The sequence below is a fragment of the Bidens hawaiensis genome, unplaced genomic scaffold, assembly GCF_021521415.1.
Source record: "Bidens hawaiensis isolate Kalapana, Puna unplaced genomic scaffold, B.hawaiensis_p1.1 tig00012349_1, whole genome shotgun sequence".
Lineage (NCBI taxonomy): Eukaryota > Viridiplantae > Streptophyta > Magnoliopsida > Asterales > Asteraceae > Bidens > Bidens hawaiensis.
The window spans coordinates 745,312-757,413 of NW_027492007.1; the positions used below are offsets into that span (position 1 = coordinate 745,312).

Sequence of the window (12,102 nt, forward strand, 5' to 3'; positions counted from 1 at the left end):
GAAACTTTGACAATTAAGCCCTCCAAGTTCTCTTTTTCTTGCCTTTTTTTCCACATCTTTCCATAACCTACACAAAACATTCCAACTTTGTAAAACGTTGCACTTAACCCCCTAAACTTACATAAATTTGATATTAAATCATTAAAACATTATAAAATTGTGAGGAAATATAAGTGTGTTATTCAACACATCAGTAATCCAAGCACACTTTTGTTTCCAAGCACTAAGTAATCCGAGCACACTTGTGCTTCCGGGCACACTTTGTGCTAGTTGAAAAATTGAAAAATCACAAGTGTTTTGCTTTCCGGGTACACTTTATGCTAGGAAAGTGTTTCCGAGTACACTTTGTGCTAGTGCAAAAATTGAAAAATCACAAGTGTTTTTGATTTCCGGGTACACTTTGTGCTAGGAAAGTTCTTCCGAGTACGCTTTGTGCTAGGAAAGTACTCCCAAGCACATTGTGTGCTAGGAAACAGAGTTTGTGAAACATTTCAAAGTTTTGAAGAAACTTTTGAGATTTTTGGTGCCGTTGACCGTTTGACCAAGCTGTTCTCTACTGAAGATATATTCCCAGGGGTATTTTGGTAATTTTTCTCCAATCATCAACAATCTTATGGAATTCAAACCTCATCAAATTTCACGACTTCATCAAGAGCTTTACATGAACAAGTGTTGACCAAGCTTAAGGATTTAATCACATTAAGTGTCAACCAACTTTTGAATACGTTTATCTGAGATTTTTACAATCTTGATGAGGATGATCAAGATTGTTTCACCCACACTTGATTTGAAGACACATTTATTAAAGACAATTGCAACGAAATTAGGGGAGTAAAAATCTTTGAATTTCATTGCAAATGGCATGCTTCAAATCAAGTAAAAGACTCAAGAAAAGGAAAAGTTGATCAAGATCAATAATCCAAGGTTTGTCAGAGATGTTTCATCAGTTGTAAGTTTTCATATTTCCTAGTACGGAAGAGAAAATAGAGTCATCACGAATAACAATGTTGAAAGGTTGATCAGTAGAGTCTAACCTCCTATAAAATAGTCACTTGAACAACAAGAACGGGTTATGGTTGACTTGAATGCCATCTTGATTCAGGGAATGGTTTGAAGATGATTTACAAGGGAAGAGACAAATTTGAAGAATTGAAGATTATTTGATTATCACATTGAGTTTATTTCTTTTTGTGATGATCTTGTTACTTGAAGTTGATCTTTGAAGTTCAAAGCCTCGTTCATATGCCCATACAACTATATCCAGAAGTGGTATAAGAGTGATAATTCAAAATGAACAATGGGAGAAGCTTAACATGAGGGGGAGAATTTCAACGAAAGACAACAAGTTATGAGGTGATCATGGAAGAAATTCGATGGCATCGGTCTAAGGGGGAGATTGTTGGAACTTATATTTTAGACCGACGCATCGAATTAATTTGTGGGTGAAAAATATATTATTTGGTCTCAACCAAGGGTGGATGGGTTGAAGAACAAGTCATGCTAGACTAGTATAAATAGATGTTTTTATTCATTTGTCTAGTATGAGTGAGTGTATTGTGTATATGTGAAAAATTAGGGTTTTATCCCTCTGAGAGAGTCTCCTTCTCCAGGATGAGCTCTCCTGGAGGCGGCTTCATCCACCGTCGCCGGCCGTACTCTGCCTTAACCCGCCGTCCTCCGCTTTCACAGGCCGTCCTCAACCCTAAACCCTCGTAGTCCGCCATCTCTGCCCGTCCTCAACCCTAACCATCTGTCCTCCTCCATCGCTGCTCGTCCTCAGTCCTCACCGTTGTCCTCCGCCCTCATCATCCGTACTCCACCCTAACAGCCTTCACCGGTCGTTCTCCGCAGCCTCACCAGCCGTACTCCACTCTAGTAAGTTTACATATTGCTCTTGAAAATAAAGTTGAACACTAATATTGTCTTGTAAAGCCTTCTCTTATTGTTTTTGCTCATGAAAATCACAATTCTTTGCCCTATTTATATTTTTGGGTTGGTGTGGTTGATGATTTAAATATTTTATGTGGTCCATGTAATATTAAAGTGTATTTCATGTGTTGTTTGTCAGATTATGATTTTAATATGTGTATTTGACTTTAATTCAATTATCATATGTAGTATGGCAAAAAAACGAACCAAAAGTAAGAGTCCGAAAAAAAAATCAAGAACCAAGCGCGGACTTGCTTGTTTTAAGAAGATACCCGATGAGAAGATAGCTATAAAATTTGATGAAAATAATTAGCCCACTAGTGATGATCCGGAAATAGTCGGTCGTTTCAGGTCATTCTATGGGATGAAGATTCAACATCTCTTTCCATGTCATATTCAAATGTGAAAATTTGAGGATAAAGATTTTGATAATCTATGGTTAGTAGTAAAGGTACAAATTATATTTTAACTTCTAAGAAATATAGAATACCTATAAATTAATACTTTTAACTTGCTGTTATTTAAATTTTAGAAATATTGGATAATCGATACCAATGCCCCGAAAGCATATAAGAGGAGGTGGGCTACAAGACTTGGTACTAACTTTAGACATAGGATTTCTAGAGACTATATATGCAACGCAAAGCCCGATACAGAGAAAGCTTATAAAGTGTATAAATTTATCGAAATTAAGGACTGGGAGGAGTTCTATAAACAAAGGACAAGTGAGGAATATCTGGTATTTTTGAGCTTTTTATTATTGCTAGCAGTTTTATTTTTGAGTTAATACCAGTTTGTTGATTGTGTGAAGGAAATAAGAGAGAAAGCTAAAGCTAGAAATGTCAAGAAAAAACAAAATCTTCATGTAGGACGCGATGTATGGAGTAGTATGAGAAGGAAGATGAAAACTGTATGGCCTCAACTTGAATCAAGCTACCCAGTACTTAAAGGAATACTAAACGAACGTTCAAAGTTGTTTATAATGGGTCACGCAACAAAAAACAAAGAGACCAAGTTGTATTCATTTGATGATGTTGCAATTGAGAAGGCCGGTACTTTGGTAAATAATTATGTTATTTAATTATATGAAACATGAATTCAGTTTAATTTGTAAGTATTATAGTCTAATGTTTTAGCAAAATTTTTAATAGAAACAAGTGGAGAAAAGTATGATAGCGGATGTGAGCTATTCTGAAAATAAGGAAGACCCGCTAATTCAAGTTATTGGACCCGAGCATGGGGGACGATCAAGAACCATATCCCAGATTATAGGTAATAACTATGTGTGTTTGTGTACATATATATATATATATATATATCATGAGTTGTTAAATTAGTTTACTTGTTGTATTGTATTTATAGGTTATACAAAAGTTCATAGGGGATTGTTTAAGAACGTGAATCATGATAAAGTGTCGGTATCCCAGGTAGACGCTAGACCTGATATACGAGTTGACTATCCACCTGTTAAGGTAATATATTTATAATTTTCTAAAATAAAATGTTATATATATTAAAAAGGTTAAATGGTTTGCCAAAAGTGGGTGAGTTGTTACTAGTTGTGAGTTGTTACTAAAATGTTGAATGATTTTTCAGAGCCTCACCAGTTGTGAGTTCTTACTAAAAGTGGGTGATTCACTAGAGAAGGTGGCTAATGGTATGGCCTGGCCGTGGCCGAGCACTGATACAATAATGGAGGGTTGTGTCAAGGTTTCGGTGGATGATGTCATTGATGAATTTAAGAAGTTGAAAGTCTACAGTGTGATAACGACGACCGAACTTGAACGAGTTGAACACATGGTTGACGAGATCGTTCAATGGCCAAGAGATGCGATAAGGGTATTTTTTATATTATAATATATTTTAGTATATAAATACAGTACTAATTACTAGAATATTTTTTTTGTTATTTTTTTGTTAAATTGTAGTTGTGAACCAAGGGTCACCTGGCAAGTCACTTAGTGCCCCAAGAGTGGACTCAAGTCGCGGGTCACAGGGTCGTGCAAATACATCGCCACAAATGCATGACGATGACCCCATAGACACTTCAAGTTATCGTCCACAAAAGGTCGACTCATTTACTCTAATAATTATTTTTTAATTTAGTTTGATTTGTTCATAGTATAATAACTTTTTTATAATTTTAGGTTGATGAAGTGCATCGTGACTCATCACACGTCCACGCTGACAACATGGCGAGTAGTTCATGTTATCATTTGGTAGCCGACCCATTTACTCTTATTTTTTTTTTAATTTTGTTTGATTTGTTAGTGTTATAACAATTCGTTTGTTGTTTTAGGTTGATGAAGACAACCAAGTTCAAATGGAAAATCCTGATCCTTTTCAAGATGGTTTTTTAAAGGCTATAAGTTTTCAAACACCTGTTTATATAAAAATTGATATATATATATATACACATATGTTTATAATCGTACTAATGTTTATGTAATTGTTTTTAGTTAATGGATCAATAAAAAATTGCTACATATGCTACCGTACCTGAGCCTGAACCGCAAATTACAGTAATAAATGATTATGAATGCTATAAATGGGAAGATCCTAATTTGGAACATAAATTGGAGAAATTAAAGAAAAAAACGGGTATCATTCAATTTATGTTTGATCAGTTACACGAATTTGTTGGTAAGCGCCATTCTATTTGCATTTCTTCACCTCAAGGCATGTACCCCGAACGAGTTGCAATTCCAATCCCATATTCGAAGCTGTTAGGAATATTTTTAAATGAGTGGCTTGATTTTAGCGTTATACATTCGTTTGCAATGTAAGTTATTATTGTCTAAATACGGTTCAATAAAATATTTAGCCATTTAGATGTAATTTTCTTTACTAACTATTATCATATATATATATATATATATTGTTTCAAGGTATTTTTTTCTCTTGTCCAAATCCGGATACACATTCTTTGATCCTGACCGCATTAAAGCTATAGAATGTGAAACAAGTTCGGATGCTGTTGTAGAATACATCAAAGAAATATTCAAATATCATGGAAACAAAAGATATATTCTTGCACCATATATTGAAGGGTAATATTTACTTTTTTCACGGTACATACATATACATATAATCATATACATACATATTTAACTATTCTATAATGTCTTCTTTTTAGTGTTCATTGGACGCTTTTAATATTTGAACCGGGCATCTCAACCGCCTATATTGTTGATTCTTTACAAAGGGGAAACGTAAGGAGAGTTACACCATATCGGGTCTCACTGATAATGCTTTCGAGAGAAAATTTACTTGGATAATGGTGAATGTATGTTCTCTACTCTTTTATAAACTTATTTATTTTCAAGTGTTTAAAATAATTAATTGTGAACTATAATTGCAGTGCAACCAACTAAAAGAAGCATGGGAATGTGGTTTTATGGTTATTAAACATATGTGGGAGTTTGTTAAGACCATTCAACATGATTTTATTGAAAAGGTAAGTGTTTTAAATATTTAAAGTATCAACTTTTCTATTTATATGTATACATTTAGATACCTTGTTTATTTATTTCAGTTGTGGAATACAAAAGAGATTACTTCTCATAAGAACATCGAGATTATGGTTGTAGAATTAATGGCTCAGTGGATTACTAAGGTGTTTGGAGTTTGATTGTTGGAGGTGCGGGCATGAACTCTCTAAAGCGTCTTAAGCTTATACAAAATTCTACCATTTTATGTTGATTTATATTTAACGCGTCACGTATAAACTCGCTTAAAAATTAGTATGGAGTAGGGTTTGAGTTTGATTAACTTTTGACTTGTGCTGTTCGGGTTTTAAACGTCACTGGTTTTTTAATGACGAAATTGCCCTTTTTTGTTAACTGAATACTTTATATTTTAGGTAAATTTATTATCATTTTTGAGTGTAGCTTCCAGTGGACAAATGCATGCAACTATAGGGTTAAGTTCCAACTTGCATTGGGTGGTTGATGCGTAAACTACCATAAGCTAAACTGATTATTTTTTTGTTTTATTGAGTAAACACCTAGGTGTGGTGTTATATGTATATATACGTGTCACATGTAGTATAAAATATATATGATTGTGTTAGTGTAAATGTATATATGAAGACTTTGGATATGTTGTTTTGTTAGGCAAGTATGAAGACTTTGGATTTGGATTGCATTGCAAGTATGAAGATTGAAGTTGTGTCTATTGGGTTGCAAGAATGAAAGTTAGAGTTTGTGAACTGAATATTTGAAACATGATTTTTGTATGCGGATTGCATTTGTGGTGCTTTGAAACATGATTTTTGGATATTTTGAAACCTTTCTTTAAATATATTATTTGGTTTTGCATTTATAAAATACTGTATATATGCATATGTAGATGTATATTTGAAGATTTTCAGCTATATATATATATATATATATATATATATATAAGGCCCCGAACCCGGTAGCCCTACTTTAGCATTGGATTTACTCATAAACACAGTTCTACAAATCAGATTTTATTAAAACTTTCGCGGAAACGTTAACTTAAATCATTCATTACAAAACATTAAATCCTTTCTTTAAAACCATGATAACAAACATCAAATTTAAAACACCATTTCTTTCATCTTCAGATGCCAGACGCTCAATCCGTGCCATGTGCCAACCTCATGCTAGCTCTTTAATCATATTCACCTGCGTGCATACTAAAAGTCAGCTACGCTGAGTGAGTTCTAGTTAATTAGGCGACATACAATACATACACATATCTTACATACATACATATCTTAACCTTGTATAAATATCCATAAGAGGAGCATCACATAATATCTATTAAAAGAACCATGGCTATTTCCCATGCTATATATATATTCCATAGAAGGACTGTGACATCCGGCATTTTTAGGTTAACTCTGTTAACTAAACCCAGTTAAATCCTGTTGACTGTGTCAGTAAACTCCGTTAGTTCTGTCAACTAAGTTAAGGAACTCTTATATATGTAGTGTCATGTATGCATACATTGAGTTAGTCGTGTCGTTGATGACCTAAGTAAGAGTAACTAGTTATTTATAATTAGAATAATAAACTCGTCACACATGTTATAATAAACATGATATGCTACATGTACCTTATATAATAAGTCTAATGTGTTACATGATTTATATGTTACATGACTAGTTGTTATATGCTTGTGCGATATTGTAAAAAAGTTGGGTAATTAAGGTGACACAATATATGGTGTGTTACATGTTAATTTGCTAGATGAACTATTAAACTTTAGACTAAAGAGTTAATTAGAAAATGTTTTAAAAATTGTAACATGTCACAAATTAAATAAAATAAAGTTATCTAAAGTTAAATAAAATTTATTATGCCTTAATGAGTGTGTAAATGATGAGTAAATAACAATGAATGTTATATTTTTTTTCCTCTTCTCTTTGGCCGTAGATCACACACACACACATACTCTCATATTTTTCATACAAACAATCTCTCTCAAGTATTATCTTCATAACAAAAGACTTGGTGATTTTTGGTAAACAAGGGATTAAGCCTTTGGATCAAACAAGTGAGTAGATGGTTATGTTTATATTTTTCTTTTAATTCATATGAACCTTGTATCCAAATGATTGGATCATGAAAGGGGATGATCAAAGTTTGACAAATAAAAAGGATTTTTGTATGAGTCTTGATTAATATTTTGAGTCCTTTATAAATACTTGTGTTCTTATTATGAAATCAAATGGATAAAAATTAGACATGCAATTTGATTTGGTAAGAATGTTTCTTGATGATTGTTGAATCAAAGGATAGAAAAGTTGTGATTTGTAGTTGATTGTGGTTAAAACTGTTTATTGGCAGATTAGATGTTACGGATTTGGATTGTTGATAACTTGATGATATGTTTGAGTTTTTGATCGATTTTTGATTCTATGAACATTTACTTTGAATCTAGTTTTCAGAATGTCCGAAATCTTAATTTTTGGACACTGTTTGAATACTTTTTATTAATTTACAAAATCAGGATGCAAATCTAAATTAGAGAAAATAATTCTGAGTTGAGTTGTAAATTTCATAACTTGATGATAAAAATAGATATGGATATAATTCTACTTCTAGGATGTTGTAAATTGAATTAGGAATCTAGTCCAATTGGTCTTGCATCAATTGGACAAATATGGAATTTTTGACAAATTTTTGATTACTGCTGTGTTGTTGTAGAAATATAAATCATGTTGTTGTAGTATATGAATATTCTGGACGAATTGGTAAACCCAAAAATTGTGAGAAAAATATATGTTGAACCTAATACTGATGTGTACATGTGTGTTTTATTTGGTAATTTAATTGTGAGTTTTGATTAATGAGAAAAATCGGTTTAGGTGGTATAAATTGTTAAAGGCGATAAAGGTGTTGGTTGAATTGAGATAATTGCAAATTGTGATATGTTAGTTGTGGTAAATTAGAACTTTGACTTTTTAAGTCAACTTAGAACTAGTTGACTAAATAGTAGTCTTGCTTGTGATGTGTGAAAGTATATTGATCATAGAATTGCAAGGAATATGGCTAAGTGTGTATACTTGATGATTGATTAAGTGTGACTAGAATTATAAGGTAAACATTCTAAGTCCAACCTTTTAGTCAAAGGTCAATATTTTAGTCAAAGGTCAAAACTTTAGTCAAAGTCAACAAAAGTCAAACTTTGGTCAAAAGTCTTTTTAAAAACAATGGGAGATTGTTGGATACTAGTGGTTCTAGGAACCATCCCACAAGTTACTTACGTACTTGCATTTTTAGGGTCTTAGCACGTGACGCATTTACTTCGGTCGGATTTGTGTAATACCCAAAGCACCAACAAGGTGAGTTTACGGCCCCACTTTTATACCTTTCCTTTGGGGGAGGAAACATGCAAAACTGTTTTACTTTACTTGCTCTAAATCTTTACACAACCGTTTGGTTGCTTATAACGTAGTGTTTCTTTGCCATGGAAAGTCCTCACGAACATCGGACCGTTAACTAAGGTTAACTGGCGTGGTAAATTTAAATAGTACTATTGGCTTTGACAAACCCCACCCTGCATTATTCTCGACTGGAGGTCGAACGAGGTGTAACTTTGACCAAACATTGTTAAGTTTTGGCAATACTTGACTTGAGGCAATAACTAGTCAGCTTCGGTCGTGATGGAAACATAACACGATGCGGCAACGAGTTAACTAAGTGTAGTTAACCATGGGCCACTTTTATTTATAAATGTTTATGAACTGATAGAGCATAACTTACTTTGAAAACCTGTGAACTCACCAACCATATGTGTTGACTCTTTTTAGCATGTTTTCCTCAGGTCACTAGCAAGCACTTGGATTAGGATAACATTGCATGCATGGACTCGCATTGGTTTAAGTTTGAAAACATTTACTTGATATTGGTTTTGCGCTTGTAGCGCCATGAATTATTTAAACTTGTTTGGGAGATGGCTCCCGCTCTTTGTTTAGCTTCCGCACTAGCACTTAAGTACTTTGAACATTTTATTTTGATTTGTTAAAACTTTTAAGACCATGTAGATGTCGTTTGGTGTGATTAATGTGTTCGGATCCTGGTTTGTCACCCGCCTTACGGTAAAACTCCGTTAGTGGAAATTTGGGGGTGTGACAAGGACAGTCTGTATAAATTCTCCATAGAAGGACGCTCTATATACTTCCATAGAAGGAACATCCTATATAATTCCATAGAAGGAACACTATGTTTTTCATTAAATGAACACTATGCTTTCCATTAAAGGAACACTATGCTTTCCATTAAAGGAACACTATACTTTCCATTAAAGGAACACTATGCTTTCCATTAAAGGAACACTATATTTTCCATTAAAGGAACACTCTATATATTATCCATAGAAGGAACTCGGTACATAATTTATTATTTAATATCCATATAAGGTGACCATCACTATTCTTGGCAATAAATGCAATATCCGAAGATCGTCCACGTACCAACAATCAATCATCTTTACATTACATACAATATTTAAATCTATATTTATAACCTAATAGTACATGCAATATCCGAAGATCGTTCACGTACCGACAAGCCATCATCTTTACGTTACGTACAATATTCGAAACTATATTTATAGCCTGATAGTACGTGCAATATCCGAAGATCGTTCATGTACCGACAAGCGGTCATCTTTACATTACATACAATATTCATATCTATTTTATTAACCTGACAGTACGTGCAATATCCGAAGATCGTTCACGTACCGACAAGCTATCATTCTCATTCAAGACATATATAGATATCATATAATCATACATGGCATACACTTACCAATTTAGGGTAAGTGTATCAACTATCACATCGAGTATGCACACAGCCCCGAAAACATAACAAGGAATGGGGCTAGAAACTCACATGAACTCGGTTACGTTCACTGTTGATGGTTACTCCTTCCGAGAGGTGTGTACGGCTAACTGTATAGCAATTACACGTAACGATTAACTATCACTACCCATATCACGTTTCTAGTATAACAATAGCCCACAACGAACGGGGGTCCGGGGGCAGCGGGGTTCTAGGGGCGGCAGCCCCTAGCGGAGTCCAAGGGGCAGAGCCTTTGGCTGGCGAAAAAATTTATTTACAATAACTGTCTTAACACATTTTCCATTTAGAAAATTAAATTATTATTTAATTCGCTAACTAAATCTCTATAACGAATTAAGCCTGATTCATGGTCTAATTCGCTATTATGATTCGTTATCTCATCATAACTTGATTCGCCGTCTGGTTCGTTATCCTCACATAACGTATTGGCAAGTACCGAATTGCCTGATTCGTTATGCTAATTCTTATCTGAACATCATCTGATTCGTTAATTTAGCATAGCGACTGAGCATATAACGAATTACCAGATTCGTTATCTTATCTAACGAATGGATAGATAACGAACTAAGAGCTCAGTCGTTAACAAGTCTCACGAATTGGGTCCCATTCGTTATGAACGTGTAACGAATTGGTCAATCATAGCGAATCGTCTAGGTTCTTATCCAGACTTTGACTTGGGGTCAAAGTCAAAATCGTCAAGAACACCCAACAGTTAAACTATATTAGATCTGCGATTAAATCTTCATTTCTTAACAAAAAATCATGATTTAGGTATCACTGGAATCGTCTAAGCAGCGCCTACAAACCCTAACCATTCAATCGTTCAAAACATCGGGTTTACAGGGTGTGATTTATGTATATACATGCGGGTTTTTCATACCAACGATTAACCTATCAATCTGTAATCAATTTCAGTAAGTTTAGCTTTGATGGATTTGTTTTTACCATACTAGCACAGATCTATGATTTCTAGACTAAATCTGAACCTAAACGAACAAGTTCCCGATATAAACGTACCGTAAACGAGTCGAACTACGAACACGAGCTGGTCTTTGATGTTGCTTTGGTTCTTCACGACGATCTAGCACCAACGGGTTCGGGTTTCCACCTTCGAATATAGGCTCGAGTTATAGGTGGTGTTTGTGTGTGTTTATCAAGGTGTAGGCTATGGTGTAGATTTGGATAAAAATGGAAAGGATTAGGGTTTAAGGGGTATTTATACTCCCTTAAGCCCATGGATCTAAGGCCCATCTTTCCTTTTTGGTCCATCTTTAATTCTATTAACCAAGCCCGGTACCCCTTAAGTATTATCCTACTAAGTCAAATAATTCGCCCGACGCAGGTATTACATTAAATATTATTCTAGAATTTTCGGGATGTTATAATATATATATATATATTGGTTTTGTATATATATTGTGCGGTTATGTCATATATATTAAAAGAAAAAGAATTTAAGCTAAAAGGTGCGGTTATATCATATATTAAAAGATGCGGTTTGGTTATTCAGTTTAGGATGTAAAAGGTGCGGTTATAACTATGCAGGTTAGACGATGCGGTTTTCTAAAAGATGCGGTTCCTATATTAAAAGATTCGATGCTATTTGGTGCGGTCCTAGAACCGCACCTTTTGGCCAAAATCACCGCATCTTATGGCTGTTTTTGTAGTAGTGATGTAGCGTATATGTATGTATGTAGTAGTATGTGAGTACCGTATATGTATGCAATGCATATGTATATGACGTATATGTTTGTATGCAACGTATAAGCATAGACCGCATATGTACATGGCATCGTATATGTATGTGTATGACGTGTTAGGTGCTGAAACA

The 12,102-nt window shown here is 34.1% G+C and overlaps 1 long non-coding RNA gene across 2 annotated transcripts; it reads left to right on the forward strand.

The window, feature by feature from the left end:
• Positions 1-1,640: 1,640 nt before the first annotated feature.
• LOC143540826 (uncharacterized) lies at positions 1,641-4,105 on the forward strand. Of its 2 annotated transcripts, none has more exons than XR_013136653.1 (3): positions 1,641-1,875; positions 3,292-3,997; positions 4,077-4,105. It is a non-coding gene; the product is annotated as an uncharacterized LOC143540826 (long non-coding RNA). The 2 variants fall into 2 exon arrangements; XR_013136654.1 differs by having other exon boundaries at positions 1,641-1,862.
• Positions 4,106-12,102: the final 7,997 nt, after the last annotated feature.